The following is an 18603-nucleotide window of genomic DNA, read 5'->3' as shown; positions in this document are numbered from 1 at the left end:
GGGAAGCCTGCAGAAGAGGAGGCATGAATGAAGACTGTTATAAGTAGAGGGAATTGAGGACACAAGAAGAATAATGCCCTGAAAATCAGGCAGCAGAGTAAAATAATGCAACCAGCCTTGATGAGTCCTTATAAGTTATGATCATATATAGGGAGGAGGTGGAACTCCCCTATCAGTGAACTAGAGAAAAGTTCTAGGTGTAGAAGAAGGAGGGTGAGTGGGACTGGAAGGAGAAGAGGGGGCAGCAGAGGTGATACATTGTGAACAAATTGTAGTAAATATATACAGAAGACAGAAGAAAAACTGTGATCAAGGGGGTGAAGTATAGACCTCTTCATGACTGATGACTTCTTCTTGGAGGTGGTTGCAGGGTGCAGCAAAGAAGAACTCAGTTTTCTTTAAAGGAATTGGACTGAGACTCTGATCATGTTCCAAGTAGTATATGAAAAACACATACTTGAATTAGTGTATTTTAAACAACAACAACAAAAAATTTAGTGTGGCAATGGTTATGAATTTGAACCTTGGAGCAATGGAAAAGGAGTATATTGTATATATGATATTACCCCATAATCAGTAAAAATAATATATTGACAACTTATACTGTCTCGACCACCTCAACCAGCAAGGAAGGCACGGCACACTAACTCTTCTCCAAGTAGTTTATTTAGGAAGTTCGAGCAATCTTTTTCTCCCAGGAGGGCCCTCCCCAGTAATAAGTACCCTGGAGCCAACCAATCCCAGGAAGCCACGTGGGAAGTGTGGATAGGTAGACGGCAGATCATCAGACACACCACAGCCAATAAGGAGTTGTTTATCAGGAGAGCACTCACCGTAGGGATGGCGGAAGGTGGAAACCAGTGCCCTCTTTAGGGTGCAGCACACGCAGCTCTCCACATTATACAATGACTATAAAAATAGAAAAGATTCTGCTAAACAATAAGCCCTGGCACTAACACTGGAGCACCATTGAAGGAAACACAGCTGCTCTTGTGTCCTAGGCATAGAGCATGGACCCATTTCTTTGTCCTGAAGGCTCAGGTGTAACTGCAATCCCTAGGACCAGGAGAGTTCCTCACTGACTCCACAATGATTTTATGACAGTACAATGCTTTTTTGATATCACAATGCTTTTATGATATTATAATGCTATGATGTCCTCACAATGTTATGAGGACATCAGAATGCTATTGTGATATGATTATGTCATTATAATGGAATGACATCGCAATGAAATTATGATACCACAATGCTATTATGATATGACAATGCTATTATTATATGACAATGGGATTATGACCTCAATATGCTATTATGACATATCAAAGATATTATGACTTCATAAAGGTATAACATCACAATGTTATTAGGACATAACAATGCTTTGATGAAATCCCTAGGTAAGCTATTATCACATCACAATTTTATGAGGACATCACAATACTATGATAACATCAAAATTGTGTCAACCTCCTAATGAATTATAGCATCAAAATGTTATGATGACATCACAATACTATTACAACACAGTTGTGTTATGGCATCACAGAAGAATTATGACATTATAATGCTATTAAGACTTCACAATGGTATGACTTTACAATGAAATTACTACATCTCAATGCTATGATGACATCACAATGATATTATGCTTTCACAGTAGTGTTAGATCTTCACAATGCTTATGACATCCCAATGGTATAATGACTTCATATTGTACTATGACATAATCATGCTATTATAATATCATGACATGATTGTGGCATGACATCTCAATGGAATTATGACATCAAAATGCTATTATGAGTTCATGAAGGTATGATTTCACAATGATATTAGGACATCATAATGTTATGATGACACTACAATGCAATGATGACATAACAATGGAATCATGACATCACAATGCTTTTATGACATCATAATGCTTTTATGACATGATTGTGTTATGACATCACAATGGAATTAAGACTTTACAATGCTATTATAACTTCACAACAGTATGACTTTTAAATTATAATAGGAAATCTCAATGCCAAGTAGGACATAGCTTGCTTGAGAAAAAGCCTGAGCAGCCCTACATACCTCAATCTGGGCAGCTGATAGTAAACAACCTAGCTATGACAGTTCCTATCCAAGACTTTTATTTCAGGAATAGTGTCACATATTTCTTTCAAACGGTCATATAAAATCACCTGGTATGACAGCAAAATGGAATTTTGACATCACAATGGTATTAAGACATCACAATGCTATAATGACATCACAATGCTATTATATTACAATGACCTATGTGGTATGATATCACAACGGAATTATAACATCACAAAAAGAGTATAACAACAATGCAATTATGACATCACAATACTGTGTTGACATCATTGTGGTATGACATCAGTATGGAATTTTGAATTCACAGTGGCATTATGACCTCAAAATACTATTATATCATCACAATGTCTTTATAATATTACAATGATATCATGATATCACCTTGGTTTTATGACATCACAATAGTATGGCACTACAATGCTATAGTGACATCCCAATGGTAATATGACATCACTAATGTATAAGGACATAACAATAGTGGTATATGATGTATTATAACATCATAATGCTATTATGAAATCACCATGATATGATGGCATAAAAATGTTATGCTATCCCAATGATATATGACATCCCAATGTATTATAACATCACAATACCAATGTGACATCACAATGCTATTATATCTTCAAAATGATATGACATCACAATGGTATTATGACATTACTATAGTTTAATGGCTTCATAATGGTATGTTGTAGGTGATGATTAATATTTACTATTGGTTTATCTTTTATTAATGCTTGCTGTTAATCCTAAACAATTCACCACAAGAGACTGGGTTTATTTAGTTAACTTAGAATACAATGCTGGTCAATAGTTACTCCCTCCTTAACCTTCAAGCCCTCCTAGTTTCCTAACATTTAGATTTTACCCATTATGCTTGCATTTTGTGAAGTCTTAGGTCTGGTTCATTCTCTCCATGCTGTTACAAGATCTCTCCTCACTCTCTGCTCTACAAGCTCTGCTATGAATTTATGTTGTCATCATGATATCACAATGGAATTTTGAAATTACAATTTTATTATAACATTAAAAGGCTATTATGATATCACAGTGGCATTTTGACATCACAATGATAGTATGACAACACAATTGTATTATGAGATCACAATGCTATTATGATGTGATTGTGGAGTGACATCACAATGGCATTATTACCTGAAAAATAGCATTATGCAACACATTGCTCATATGACATCACAATGCTATTATGCATAACAATGCTATGCATCACAATGGTATGACATCACAAAGGTAATATTATTTTATAATAGTAATATGACATCACAATGCTTAAAAGACATTTCAATACTATTATGACATAAAAACAATGATATGACATCACAATACATTTCATATTATGCTATCACAATTGTATTATGACATCACAACTTTTATGATATCATAATGGTGTTATGTCATCTCAATGGTGTCATGATATCTCAGTGCTGTTATGATTTCACAATGCTATTAGAAGATCACACTGATATTATGACATCCTATGGTATGATATCACAATAGAATTATAACATCACAATAAAATTATATAATATAACAATGTAATTTTGATTTTGACATCACAATGCTATCCTGCCATCACTTGAGTATTATCATATCACAATGGTATTATGAGATCACATGCTGTTTTTACATCACAATGGTATTATAACATCACAGTGCTATTATGACATCAGAATGCAATAATGATAACATATTGGTATGTAATCTCAATGTTATTATGACATCACAATGTCATGACATCATAATGGTTTTACGACTTCACAATTCTATGACACCACAATGCAATTATGACATCACAATGGCATTATAACATCACAATGCTTTAATTATATCACAAAGATATGACATCACAATGCTATTATGACATCACAAAGACATGATATCACAATGCTTTAATGACAACACACAAGTATTATGACATCACAGTGCTACTCTGACATTACAGTGGTATTGTCATCACAATGCTATGATGAGTTCACAATGTTATCATGACATCACAATGGTATTTTGACATCACACTGATATTATGATGTTACAATTTTATTATGAATTCATAACGGTATGAGTTCATAATGGTATTAGGACATCACAATGTTATGATATTACAATGCTATTATAACATCAAAATAGTATTATGTTATCACAATGCTTTAATGACATCAAAATTGTATGAAATCTCAATGCTATTATAAAAACACAATGATACGACATTACAATGTTATTATGATATCACAATTCTATTATGATGTCACAAAGTTATGGCTTCACAATGTTATTAGGACATCAAAGTGATATGATGAAATTAAAATGTCATTATGACTTCACAATTATATTATGACTTCACAATGCTATCATAACCTCACAATGTATGACAACTTCACAATGGTATGACATCCCTATTATATTATGACATAACAGTGGTGTTATGACCTCACAATGTTATGATGACATTACAACAGTGGTATTATATCCCAATGGTATTATGACTTCACAATGGCTTCATGACATCTCAGTGCTATTATGACTTCACAATGCTATCATGTCATCATAATGCTTTTATGACATCACATAACCAAATCACCACACAGATTCTGGTTATATTTAGTTAACCGAGAACACAATGCTTGCCAATAATTACTGCCACACCAACTCCAATATTGTCTGTGTAGCATGACAATGGTCATGCTGCTAGATGGGAGATATGTTTCCCTTGGGAATAGCCTCCCTGGAGGTCTCTGGCAAAGGGCTCACACTTGGCCAGCTAAGCCAAAAAGATGTACTCCGAGATTCCTATGCTTGCTCTGTCAGGGTTGGATTAATGAGCTTTTTGTTGTTTCTCTGTGATTCTTGGAATAGCACAATTAACTATTCAAGGAAACACATTTCTGATAGATCATTAAAAGCTTTAGCAAGAATAGAGTGGAAGAAAAATAAAATCTGAGAAGAAGTAATGAATCAGATTCAGTATCAGGAATTGCTTGTAGAAAATCCAGATATTGTAGGTAATGAAAGAGCAAGAACTTTAGGTCTTTCTAAGGAAAATATTTCATCAGGATCTGTCAAGATAAATGCTCTGGATATTCCCACTGCAGTCATTCATGGCAGGAAGCATTACAAGATTAGGGGAAAATAGTGGGCTCCTTCTTTAGGGAGAGATAGCATGGGAAAGTACGAAACTGCTGCAGAACCATTACCATACACAGGTATTTATGATGAAGCAGAAAGAAGATGGGTAAACATAAGAGGTCAGAAGGTTTTATATTATACTATGAATTTTGTGGACAGACTGTAGTGCACCTCCCTTGGTGCCTTATCTCTATGGAGGATAGTAAATCTTTAGCAAGAGAAATCGGAGGAGTCCCCCTTGGTGCCTTATCTCTAAGGAGGATCATAAATCTTTAGCTGACTTGGCTTGGAGGACCATAACAGCCCCTGGCTTAGTTAATAACAGTAAAACTGCATAAATAACCATGAGTTTGAGGTTTTTTGTACTTTGTTTGCTTTGATTAAAAGCTTATAGACCAAGATTCCTTATGGGCACTGCTTTATGCCTGGTTACACTTTCAAGTTAAAATGTAAATTTTGTATAGTTGGTAAAAGTCTTAGTGATCCAGGAAGTATGCCAACTTCAAGGTGCTTCTTTATGTAATCACTATTAAAGTATTAGCTTGACTTCAGTAAATCACAGCAGATTCAAAGCATCCTTGTGTCTGGCTGTCATCACCGAACCCATGCCTTTCCTGAGTATCCAAATCCCTGATTCTCCTGCGGTTTGGGACTTGACTGGGTTGGTCTGTGGCAAGTTACTCCCTCCTAAACGTTCAAGCCTTCATAGTTTCCTACCATTTATATTTTACCTGCTTTTTTGTGAAATCTTAGGTCTGGTTAATTCTCCACATAGTTCCTAGTTTCCCTCTCATCTTGCCTCTTTTATCTCTGCCCTCACCCTTTTTTGCTCCCACTCATTTCCTGCACTCAGGTTCCTCCCCTCTTTCCTGTCCTCTGGCTCTTCTCCTCTCCTTGCTCAACTTTGTGGCTAGTTGCTTTATTTTGGGCTGTTTACACAAAGGTGATACAGGATGCATAGAATAAGTTTCACAACGCAATATCCAGATTGAAACCAGTGGGTGGGGGGTAGAAATCAGCATTTGAATGAACAAGGGTAAGGTGTATACATTTCAAAAGAACAGTGTACCAACATTCCTTCTTAAAGTCCAATAAAAAGCTTCTTTTATTTCAATACAATAATAATTATGAAAACTATTTAGAGGTAAATCTACATGTGCAATGTCCAGTCCATGTGTATTTAGCAACTTTGGAGAAAGTATCTGATTATCCTATCTATCTTGACAAGTTTTGAGTTCTATACCTAAATTAAATTTTATCCTCATTGGTATTACCTATATGAAACCATTTCTTAACTTCTAAATAACTTAAGCTTATTTGTGGCATTGTACCCATTTGGCCTTCAACTCTACCAGACTTGAGAAGGAATAAAATTAGTTACTAAAGTAAATAGGAAGTGCATGTTAGCATCTTCCGAAAATAAAAAAAAAAAAGTGACAGAAACAATTTGTTGCCTGAACAATCACCCATAACACTCTGTAACATTGAGCATCATTTTCAACCTTCTGGCTCAGAATATTTGACAGACTTATGTATGAAGGAGGAATTTTTTAGGAATTGCTAACCATGTCTTAGCAGTCTGGCAAAGGTACGATATCTTAGTGCTATGGTGACATCTCAATATTATGACATCACAATGCTGTATGACATCAAAATTGTATGACATCTCAATGCTCTTAGGATGCCATTGTGGTATGACATCAAAATGGAATTTTGCCATCATAGTACTATAACAACATCAGAATATTATTACAATAAGATAGTTTCATGAAATCACAATGGAATTATGATATCACAATGCTATTATGACACAACAGTGATATTATGAAATCACAAAAGTATGACATCTCGATGCTATTAAGAAATCACAATGATATTGAGGCATCACAAAGCTCTGAAGATATCACAATGTGGTTATGATGTCACAATGGCATTATGACATCAAAATTCATCATGATATCCTAATGCTATTCTGACGTCAAAATGCTATTTCTGTATGATTGTTTTATGACATTTCAAAGGAAATTTTACAATCACAATGATATTATGACATCACAATGGTATGAAATCACAATGCTATTATGACATCACAAAGGTATATTTACATCACAATTCTATTATGAAATTACCATATTATGACATCCCAATGGTATTATAATTTCAAAATGTTATTATGACATCACAATACTATTATGACTTCCCTATGGTATTTCAACATGATTGTGTAATGACATCACAATAAATTTTGAAATAAAAAGCTATTATGACTTCCCAACAGTAAGACTTCACAATGATATTAGGACATCCAATGTTATGATGACACCACAACGATATTATGACCATTACAATGGTTTCACGATATCGAAATTCACCTTGACATCCCAATGCTATTAAGAAATCACAATGGTATTATGTCATCACAATATTATTATTATATCACAATGCTATCATGACATCACAATGCTATTATGACATCATAATGGTGTTATAACCTCACAATGCTATTATGACATCACAATGGTATTATACATCACAATACTATTTTGACTTCAAAACAGTATTATGACATCACAATGGCCATATGACAAAACAATGGTATTATGTCATCACAATGCTGTGGTGACTTCACAATGCTATTATGTTATAACAATGGCATGACATCAAAAGTCATCATGAAATCCCAATGATATTATGACATCACAATACTGTTAAAACATGATTGTGGTATGACATCATGATTGAATTATGACATCACAATGGTATTATGACATCACAAATCTATGATGCCATCCCATGCTATTATGATATTACAATGGTGTTATGTCATCACAATGCTATTATGACAGGATGTCACCTCAGCAAGCAGTTATCTGGTTGTATTCCTTCAGCAGAACTGAGAGCTTTTCATACAACAAGTAGCAGGCAGAGAGAGGGAGTCAGAGAAAGAAAGATATAGAGACAGATTCAGAAATAGAGACATCGAGACCAACAGATATAAAGATCTAAAGTGACACACACACAGAGAGAGAGAGAGAGAGAGAGAGAGAGAGAGAGAGAGAGAGAGAGGGACCTATCCAGTCTGGTCACTTTAATTGGCATACCAAACTCAAAGCACACTCTCCTACCATATAAATACAATAGGAATTATATTATCTAACAAGGCCATACCTTCTAACACTTCTCAGACATTTCCTCATTGGGGACACAACATGTAAATAGATGAGCATCAAGAGGACATTGGAATTCAAATCACCAGGAAGTGAAATAAGATGTAGGGACATCTGGGCTGAAAGAACATAGTTATCCTGATAGCTTATCATTCAATACAATGATTAAAATCCCAGCAACGTCCAAGGAATAAAGAACAGGATAGGCAATCTCCTTTGGAGAAAATGTGGAATATTTCTATTACGGAATATTTTTCTGCTAAAAAAACTGACATCATTATATATTCAGGCAAATGGATCTACCCAGGAGAAATCATACTGGATGAAGCAACTAAAATCCAGAAAGACAAATATGATATGTATTCACTTATAAGGAGGTCTCCTAATAGGGGCAGGTAAAGTACCAATAGGCCTTCTAAATGTGACCAAAATAATTTTCACTTCGGGGACTGGATGGCAGTTAATTGGATTGTTGGGCCAGTGCATCCAATGGAAATTGTCAAGCAACCTAGGATGCTGTTATTAAAATATGTTACTCTTGATTCCCACCTGTTAGATCAGTGTCATGTCCTTGTATCCACAGAGGTGCTTCCTTCTGCATCAAATGGGATTGCATACAGAGACCCATATTGGATATTATTCTGAGAGAGACCTTAAAACACCCAGGTCTAAAAGGGATTTCTCCTATGAAATTCACTAAATTCACTCTCATCTCTGTGCCCTGGGTAGACTGAAGGAATGGAGGCAGGAAGAGTGTCCTAAATAGAGAGAATTGAGGACACAAACAGAACAATACCCTGAGAATCAGGCAGACTTGATGAGACCTGATAAACTAGGGTCAGATAGAAGTGGAAGGAGGACCTACCACATCTGGCAAATAGAGAAAGGGCATAGAGATAGAAGAAAGGAGGGTCAGTGGGACTGGAAGGAGAAGAGGGAGGGAGCAGTAGAGGGGAAACAAAATGAAAAAATCATAATAAATAAATACATAAAAAAACCTGATCAAGATGATGACATATAGAGCTCTTCAGGACTGAAGAGCTTGTGGGTGTGACAGTGCTGCAAGTATGAACTCAGATTTTTTAAGGGACTTGGCACTGAGACTCTTGGCACTGAGGCTCATATTTCAATGAGTAAATGAACAACACATGCTTCAATAAATGTATTTTTAAAATACAAAGTTTTAGTGTGACAGATGGTTAGGAATTTGAACCGGAGAGCAATAGAAAAGGAGTGAAATGTATACTATGTGAAATTACATAATCAATTAAAATAATATATTGACAATTTTTACTTTTAACATGGAGGACAGATTTTTGACATTGTATGGCAAGCTTTCAAGGACTCATTATGGAGCAGCGGATCCTGGACATGAACAAGTGGTTACCCAGCTATCTCAGACCCCATGAGCTAAGGTGGCATCTCTGATCAAGCAGTCCTGTCACTAACAATACTTTTAGAGAGTTTGTCTGGAGGACACAGATGCTATTATGTCCTAGGCATGTAACATGGACCAATTTCTCTGTCCTGAAGGCCTAACTTTAACTGTAAAACCCAGGACCAGAAGGGTTCCTCACTGACCACTCAGTAGGACACAGCTGCTGATCCAGCCAGGTCAGCCAAGGCAAGCCTGATCATAGAGGGTTGGCGAAACTAGTGTGGAAGAGTACTACCTATCAAAAGGTTTATTGCTGCTCAGGTCTCCTTTTGCATATACTATTCATTCTCTGTTTCACCCAAAATAATCCCAGGAATTCTGGTTTCCTTTTCATTATCCTCCTGATAAAAACTCAATACCCCAAAGAAACCTAGACCCTGCAAGCTTATTATATCAATACGAATGTGAAGGTTCATATAATGAGTATGCCAGGAACTGCTCACTTCAAAGTCACAACCTAGGGAATTTCAGATCAAAGATCACAGTAGGAGATCACCTTGTCATTGGATATATTACCCTTAGTTCCACATCATTTTCAAGCCTCCCTACTTAGGACACTGTCCTATTAAAGAAACAGTAAAGATTCATTTCCTACAAGACATTATCCCAGAGGTAAACAGGAGTAAAGGTATGAGATATGGATGAAGGGATGAGATAAAGGCTTGTTGGGTTTTGAAAGAAAAAGTCACTTGTGCACAGAATAATAGGTACCAGACACTGAGGAAAGTTTATTTACTCATCTCCATGGAAACCTCAAGATTCACTCAGGTGCTGATCAGCAGATAAGGAGAATGATGTCATGAAACAGGTGAAGCCATTAAGAATTTCAGGTCCAAGTGGACAGCATGCATGAGAGAAAGGGTGATCATCTCTACATGCCTCAATCTCGGCAGCTGAAAGCACAAAACCCAGAGATGTCAGTTCTTGGTGTCACATATTTCTTTCAAGTGGTCGTTAATAAAGTCATGTGTCCTTGCCATGTGACTTTCACATTATCACAGAATACATTTTTGTTGTTGTTGTTAAATGCACAGAGATATCCTTAGTCAGTGAGTTACTTACTGGGAAAATGATCCCTAACCAAGGCAACTCTTTAAACAAGAAGTGTTTAATTGAAACCATGCTTATATTTTTACAGAGACCATCAATGATGTCATGTCATCAAGCAGTCATCTGGTTGTACACTCCTTCAGTAGAATTGAGCACTTTTCATAATGAACCACAAGTGGCAGAGAGAGGGAGACAGACAGAGACAGAGAAAGAAAGAGCTAGAGAGACAGAGTCTCTAAATAGAGAGACTGAGATTGACAGAAACAAAGATCGAATGTGGCAGAGCCTGAGAAACATATACTCCATTATGTCTGATCACTTTCATTGGCATATCTACCTAAAGGAACACTCTCCTGCAATATAATTCCAATAGGAATTTTATTATCTAACAAATCCATACCTCGTAGGTGATCCCAGACATTTACTCACTGGGGACTAAACATAGATGAGCTTCAAGTGGATATGGCAATTCAAATCATGAGGAAGTAGAAGAAGTTGGAGGAACTTCTGGACTAAAAGAACATAATTACACTGATAGTTTTTCATTCAATACAATGGTTAAAGTCCCAGCAACTTCTAAGGTATAAAGAACAAGACAGACAATCTCCTTAGGGAAAATGTGGAAAATTTCCATAATGGATTATTATTTAACTAAGAAATGACATCATGATACCTTCAGGCAAATGGATGGAACCAGGAAAAATCATCCTGGGTGAAGTAACTAAAATGCAGAATGACAAATATGGTATGTGTTTACTTATTAGGAGGTCTCCTAACAGTGGGGGTTAAAGTTCCAAAAGGCCTTCTCATTGTGACCAAACCAGTCTTCCACTAGAGGAACTGTGTGGTAGTTAATTGCGTTGTTGAATCATCACATCCTACAGAAATTTTAAAGTAACCCATGCTGTTGTTAGTAAAATATGTTGCTCTATGTCCTCAACTGATAGATGAGTACCATGATCTTGGATCCACAGAGATGCTTTTTTCTGCATTAAATGGGATTGCATACAGAGATCCACAGTCTGATATTATGCAGAGAGAGACCTTAAAACACCCAGCTCTAGATGGGATTTTCCTTTGAAACTCTACCTTCCCTCATTTCTCTGCTAAGCCTCCAGGAGAGGGTGCTGGAAGAGGAAATTGAGTAGAGGGAATTGAGGACACTAGGAGAAAAATGAACTGAGTATCAGGCCACAGAAGAAGATGATGCAGAGAGACTTGATGAGACCTGATTTGCTAGGGTCAGATAGAAGGGGGAGGAGGACCTCCACTATTAGGGAAATAGAGAATTGGAGTAAGGGTATAAGAAGTAGAGTTGGTTGTTCTGGAATGAGAAGGGAGACTATGCAGCAGAGGGCATACAAAATGAACAAATAAATAACTACATAAGAAAAACTGTGATCACAATGATGAAGTATTGAGATCTTCAGGACAGATAGCTTCTTTTGGAGGTTGTTGCCACGGTGTTCAAAGGACTAACTCAGTTTTCTTTTCAGGTCTTGGCACTGAGACTCTGTTCATTTTCTGATGAATATATGAATAACACATACTTCAATTGATGTATTTTAAAGAAAAAATATTTTAGTGTGATGGATGGGTATGAATTTTAACCTGGATTCAATGGAAAAGGTCTTTAATGTATAATATATAAAATTTCACGTAAGGAATAAAAATAATATGTTGACATTTTTACAATGACTTTTAACATGGAGAAAATATTCCGCTAAAGAAGAGCAGATTTTGACTTTGAAAGGCATACTTTCCAGAAACTCATTATGTATCTGGGAATTGCAGTTATGAACTAGCTTTTCTCAGCTATGTCAGACCACTTGAGCTCAGGTGACACCTCTGAACAAGCATTCCTGACACTGACACTACCATTAGAGGGTTTGTCTAGAGCAACCACTGTTGCTCTTGTGTACTAGGCATATAACATGGATGTATTATTTTGAACTGAAGGCCCAGTTTTAACTGTAATCCCCAGGATCAAAAGGAGTACTCACTGAACAATGATAGGATATAGCAGCCAAAATGGAAAGGTCAGTCAAAGCAACAGTCACATAGAGGGTTGCAAACCATGGTGTGGAGCAGCCCTAGCTGTCAAATAGTTTATTGAGCCTTATTTCTCCTTTCTCACTCACCAGTCTTCCTCTGCTTCTGACAAAAAAAGTAAGTACCAGGAATTTTTTGGTTTCATTCTGTTTTCACTGCTCTTCAAGACTAAATTCAGCAGGGAAACCTGGGTCATGCCAGCCCATTTTATCAATAAGTATATGAAGGTACATTTAGTGAGTACACAAGTAACTGTTCAATTCTAAGTTTACACAACCTATGAAATTTCAGATCCAAGACCACAGTAGGAGACCCTCTTGTCATTCAATACATTCACCTTAACCCCACATCACTTTGAAGCTTCCCAATTTAGGAAGCTGTCCAATTAAATAAACATTAAGGTTTCATTTCCTATCTGACATTGTTACAGAGGTAAACAGGAATACATGTATGCGATCTGGATAAAGGGATGAGAAAAAGTGTTGTTGATCGTCACAAGAAAAAGTCACAAGTTCACAGGATCAGTGATAACAGACACTGAGGAATGTTTGTTTACTCATCTCCATGGAAGCCACAATTCTCTCAGGTGTTGATTTGCCATGAAAGAGAATGAAATAATGAAACAGGTGATAGCCAGTAAGAGTTTCAGGAGCCAGTTATTAAAAGGGCCAATTGGATAGCCTGCTTGAGAGAAAGGCTAAGCAGATTTACAAGCCTCAATCTGGTCAGCTGAAAGCACACAACACAGAGATGACAGTTCATGTGTCCAAAGCTCTTAGTTCAGGAAAATTGTCACATGTTTCTTTTAATTGGTCATTAATAAAGTCACGTATACTTGACATGTGACTTTCACATCATCTCAAATTTCATTATTATTTGACAAATATACAGATAAGTCCTCAGACAATGAATTACTTTCTGGGAAAAGGCTTTCTTACCAAGGCAATTTTTTGAACAGAAAGCATTTAATAGGGAGTTTGCTATTATTTTGACAGAGAGCATTCATGATATCATATCAGCAAGCAGTCATCTTGTTGTACTCCTTCAGCAGAACTGAGAGCTTTTTATACTGAACTACAAGGGGCAGGCAGAGAGAGGGAGACAGAAAGAGCAAGAGAGCAAAAGAGCTACAGAAATAGATTTAAAAATATTGGGACCAAACAGACAGAAATGAAGATATAAATTGACCTAGACCAAAGACAGACTCCCTTCTGTCTGGTCACCTTTATTGGCATATCAACCTCCAAGTACAATCTCCTATAATATAACTCCAGAAGGAATTATTTTTTTAAATATTTTTATTAATTACACTTAAATCATTTTGTATACCCCCATAAATCCTTTCATCCTCCTCTCCCAATCCCACTCTCCCTCCCACTTATCCACACATGCCCTCCTCTATTTCCCCTCATAGGAGAGAACTTCTCCTTCCTTTTGATCATAGTCTATCAGATCTCATCAGGAGTGGCTGCATTGTCTTCCTATGTGAGCTGGTTAGGCTGCTCCCCTGTCAGGGTGAGCAAAGATGAGGCCAATCAGTTCATGTCAAAGGAAGTCACTGTTCCCATTACTGTGGAACCCCCTTGGGCTCTGAACTGCAATGGGCTACATCTGTGCAGTGGTTCTAAGTTATCTCCATTCATGGAACTTGGTTGGAGTATGAGTCTCTGGGAAGACCCCTGTGTTCAAATTTTTTTTTATTTTGTTGCTCTCCTTGTGGAGGTCCTGACTTCTCCAGATCTTACTATTTTCCACTCTTTCATTAGATTCCATGCACTCTGCCCAACAGTTGGCCATGAGTCTCAGCATCTGCTTTGATAATCTGCAGGGCACAGCCTTTCAGAGGCCCTCTGTGGCAGCCTCTAACTTGTTCCCTGAATTCTTCTTCTGATTTCCATCATCTTTGCCTTTCAGGGTGGAGATTGTGCATTTTAGCCAGAGTCCCCTGTCTTGATTAGTTTCTTTAGGTGTACACATTTTAGTAGGTTTATCCTCTATTATATGTGTGTGTGAGTGAGTATATAAAATATGTGTCTTCATGCTTTCTGGGACAGCTCACTCAGGATGATCCTTTTAAGTTCCCACCATTTACCTGCAAATTTCAAGATTTCCTTTTTTTTTTATTGCTGAGTAATATTTCATTGTGTAGGTGTGGCACAATTTCTGTATCTATTCTTAAGTTGGGGGGCATCTGGGTTGTTTCCAGGTTCTGCTTATTACAAGCAAATGTGCTACAAACATGGTTGTGCAAATGTCATTATTCTGTATTTTAACATCTTTTGGAATATGCCTAGAGGTGGTATACCTGTATCTTGAGGAAGCACTACTTCTAGTTGTCTGAGAAAGCACCAGATTGATTTCCAGAATGGATATACATGTTTACATTCCCACCAGCAGTGGAGGAGAGTTCCTCTTTGTCCACAACCTCTCCTGTGTGTGTTGTCACTTGAGATTTTGACCTTGGCCATTCTGGTAGGTGAAAGGTGAAATCTCAGGGTCTTTTTTATTTGCATTTCCCTTGTGGCTAATGACATTGAGCATTTCTTTAAGTATTTCTCTGCCATTTGATAGTCCTCTATGGAGTATTCTCTGTTTAGCTCTGTTCTCCATGTATTAATTGGATTACTTGATTTGTTACTTTTTAACTTCTTTATTTCTATATATATATTGTATATTAGCCCTCTGTCAGATACAGGATTGTTGAAGATCCTTTCCCAATCTGTCTGATGACAGTGCTCTTCATGAGGTCCCATTTACTGACTTAAAGTCTGAGCTGTTGGTGTTCTGTTCAGAAAGTTGTCTCCTGTGCCAATGATTTCAAGGCTCTTCCCCACTTTTTCTTCTAACTGATTTAATGTGTCTAGTTTTATGTTGAGGTCTTTTCTTAATTTTTATTTTTTAATATTTGTTACAGTTTGTTAACCCTGCTGTTTCCCACTCCCTCTTTACCTCCCAATCCCATCCCCCCACCCTCATCTCCTCCATGCCCCTTTCCAAGTCCACTGATAGGAAAGAGCCTTGTCCTCTTCCATCTGATACTGCAAAACCTGCACTCCTGATGCAGGGACTCCGTACCGTTCCCTCCCCAAATAGACTCACAGACCGTGGTTCGATGCAAAAGCAAGAGGCAGTTTATTCTGATCACAATGGGGGTCGCCCCTTCAAGGCAGGAGACAACCCCAAGCATACAAAGCATAGAGTTTTTATACCTAAAAGTCAGGCCACACATGTATCTTTACATTGACTAGTCATCAGAAAAGATAGCAGTTGTGCATCTGGCAGCTTACAGCTTCTTCCAAGGGCAGTCCTCCCTGCCTCAGGTTCTCTTATCTTAAAATAAGCTCATCCTGTCTTCTGAGGAGGGCCTTCTGCTCTGTCCTCTTCTCAAGGTTTAGTAGCCCTAATTGTCTGACTGTTCTTCTTTCTTAGCTGGCCCTTATTCAAGGTCCAATTGTTTTTCTTTCTAGTCTGGGATGGTCCCATTTCTCATTCCCCCCTTTTTCTTTGGCATAATTTTAACCGTAAAATTACAGGCTAGATTCAGCCTGCACCTCTAATTGCAGATACTGCTGTCTAAGCATAAGGACCTGAATGGTACTAATCCATTCTCTCATGAAGTTAAGCAGCTTGTTAAAAATGCAGGGGCCAAAGATTACAATCAGGAGAAGCATTAGCAAAGGGTAGAGCAAGGTGGAGATTAAAGTGGTCATCCATGGAGAGGAATTAAACCATCCTTCAAACAATCCTAAGCTTTGAGCTCATTCTCGCTTTCTCTTTACTAAACCCTCTTTGACCTTATCTAGGGTCTCAGTGACAACTCCAGTATGGTCAACATAGAAACAGCATTCTTCTTTTAGGGCAGCACATAAACCTCCTTGTTGCAGAAACAATAAATCTAAGCCCCTTCTATTCTGTAACACCATCTCTGATAATGACTCTAAGGAATCTTTTAGCTCTCTAATTGTGCTTTCTAATCTTTCTATGTCCTCATTAACAGTTGCCCTAGCTCATTTATCCCACTATGTCGGAGGGCTATAGCTGACCCTCCAGCTGCTGTCCCCACTGCTCCTAGCCCGATCCCAAGCATTATGGCTAGGGAAATTCTCATGTTTCTTTTTGTTCATATCAGCAGTTCCCCCACAGAGTCCCAGTATTGAAAGGGCTCTTCATACAGGTGATAGGTGACTTGGGGGATTACCTGGACCAGGACACAGTAGTCAGATGAATTGACAAGCACCTGAGTACTGACACAAGTAGTAATTCCTGTCTCACAGGCCCACCATACATTGATAGGTGATATGAGGTACCCAGACAGGACTGCAACATTATAGGTTTGGTTGCATAAAAACTGATGACTGGGGGTGGGGAGACTTTACCTACATAGAGTCCTTGCCCTGAAACCAGACAGAGAAAGTCTAGCCTCCCTTTACGTCCAACGGCAGGCTGTCGCCTCTTGGATGTTATCTCATCTGTAAAGGCAATTTCTTCATAATATGGGGAGCAATTCCAAAGCATAACCAACAAGACTCAGTAACCTTCGGGTTGGTGTTATTTAGGGCCTGGAAGGCTCCCTGTGCAAGGGAAGGAGGCTTAGAGGAAGAGAATCTTTACCTATTTTTGAGTTAGGAGTCAGTGAGGGGGTTTCTGGATGTGGGACCATAGTCTGGGGGTCTGATTTTACTGGGGGAACCAGATGGGGGCCAGCTTTATTTGGCCCTACTTCAGCATATGGGGTTGTTATTTTCAATTTGATGGTGAAAAGTAACCCATCATCATATCTTTCCTTATTCGTAGGCCCCAAGGAACCCCGTCAACCAGTTAGTTGAAATCCACTTTCCAGCGTCCATGAACCAGATCAGCAGGAGGTGGCACCAGGTGGTACATATTGGCTGATAAGACCATTTATTGTTTGGTCCCTGATCTGGAGGTTTGGCATGACTGTAATTAGCTTTAACAATAATGTAATCCCAACTGAAGGAAGGCTTCCAGTAAGCATTACCAGTGGTTTCACACCCCCAACTTTTGCAGTACAAGTCATTCCCCCCCACACACACACATTTGTTTACTAATTTAGGTTGCTGGTGGGGTCCTGGACATACATAAAAGGTTAGGACTCGCAGCATACTGCGGTGGTTGGTGGTCCCGCAGTCCCTCCCCCCACCGCCCAGGGATCTAAGCCCCTTCTCTCACTGAAAGACCCACGTCTATGGTCCTCAGGAACTCGGTTGGGGTCTGGGTGGCTTTGCAAATCCCAGTTTGCAGGTGCTCCTAAAGCCAATTTACAAAGGTCAGGGTACAAGTCTGGCCACCATGTGAAGAGTGGGGCTATCTTTGATACAGACCAAATTATAATATGTCTCTGATTAGTTACTTTTCAAGTCAAAAGTTTGGGCTGGTGAGGGCTGGAGCCCAAGCAAGTATTGTAAGTGCTTAACAGAGCCAAAAGCATCAGCAGTTTGTGGATATCACTCATGGCTAACATTCTTAACAAGCTTAAGTTTTAACGAATTGTCACTGGGCTGGATTTTCCAGTCAGAAGTGGAGTCCTCTGGAGCAGGTTTGATGTGTGATGTGTGGATCCAAACAGCAATGCCTTCTACCTTCACAGCCATTGGGGTGGTGAGCAGGATGCAG

This window comes from Meriones unguiculatus (genome assembly GCF_030254825.1).
Source record: "Meriones unguiculatus strain TT.TT164.6M chromosome Y unlocalized genomic scaffold, Bangor_MerUng_6.1 ChrY_unordered_Scaffold_25, whole genome shotgun sequence".
In the NCBI taxonomy this organism is placed as follows: Eukaryota; Metazoa; Chordata; class Mammalia; order Rodentia; family Muridae; genus Meriones; species Meriones unguiculatus.
The sequence above is the reverse complement of the archived record's forward strand: the minus strand, read 5'-3'. Positions refer to the sequence as shown.